The following is a 1,040-nucleotide window of genomic DNA, read 5'->3' as shown; positions in this document are numbered from 1 at the left end:
TGCATTTTCGAGCATGTATTGTTGATATCATGCGTGGAATGTCAAGACTTCACTAGAAAGGTGTGATGCAATGTGCGTAGGATAACTTTCTGGTGAAAGAAATAGGGATAATGTGTTCCTCTCCCAATACATATTCTCCCTCTGCCTGCAGCCGTATCCTGCAGGGAGTTTCGGAGAAGCAGTGAACTCCAGAGGCTTAAAGCGCCTCCCCGCTGCTTCGTGAGATATCCAGGACGACAAAGGTCCAGGAGAAAGAAACTGATTTCAAGCCACATGCCTTGCGAGCCAAGCCAGGACCCCCAGGGGGGAAAAAATCCCCGGCCCACCTCCTGCCTCTGGGTTACCCCTCCCCGCGCAGGGTTTGGGCCGCCCCGGGGGCGGTGGAGTCACGGGGATGCAGTCAGGCGCGGGGGCAGCACAAAAAGAAGCCACGAAAAATGAAGTTTCAAGATGAGCAAGCAGTCAGGTGAACGAAGCTGCATGGTCATAAGATTGCGGTTTGAAAGGGAATTGCTTGATGGTGGAACGGCTGAATGAAATACAAAATCTTTCATGGAATGTTCGAAAAGAAGATAAGTTCGTATGCAAGGCTGTAATACAGTCAGAAATCATATGCGACTTGAAGGAAAAGGAGAAATTAACCAGATATTGGCGAGCACGTCTCGGGAGCACAAACCAGAACAAGAGAATCATAAAGGGCTTTAATGTAGGAAAGTTATTTTTAAGTTTTCTTGGTCATTTAAGCGTAGACTTTAAAATTTTGCGTGAAACAAGGTTCTCAAAGTTTCCTAAAATTTCGGAAAAGAGTGCTCTTCCAAAAAATTATGTTCATATGGATCTGAATGTCACCCCTTTTGTATGTCTGACGTCATAAGGAACTCAAATACTTGTCTGCAGCCACGATTTTTTCCCGAAAAATTAGACTCTGGTGGGAAACTTTTTCTGTGGCCGGGGTTGCGTGGTTTATCTGCTGTTCCTGCTCTTTGCGTCAGAACTTATTCGCTCACATATGATTGTCTTCGATACCTTGATATCACCTC

The sequence above is a fragment of the Penaeus monodon genome, chromosome 5 (genome assembly GCF_015228065.2).
Source record: "Penaeus monodon isolate SGIC_2016 chromosome 5, NSTDA_Pmon_1, whole genome shotgun sequence".
NCBI classification, from domain to species: Eukaryota; Metazoa; Arthropoda; class Malacostraca; order Decapoda; family Penaeidae; genus Penaeus; species Penaeus monodon.
This window is presented reverse-complemented; position numbering follows the sequence as displayed.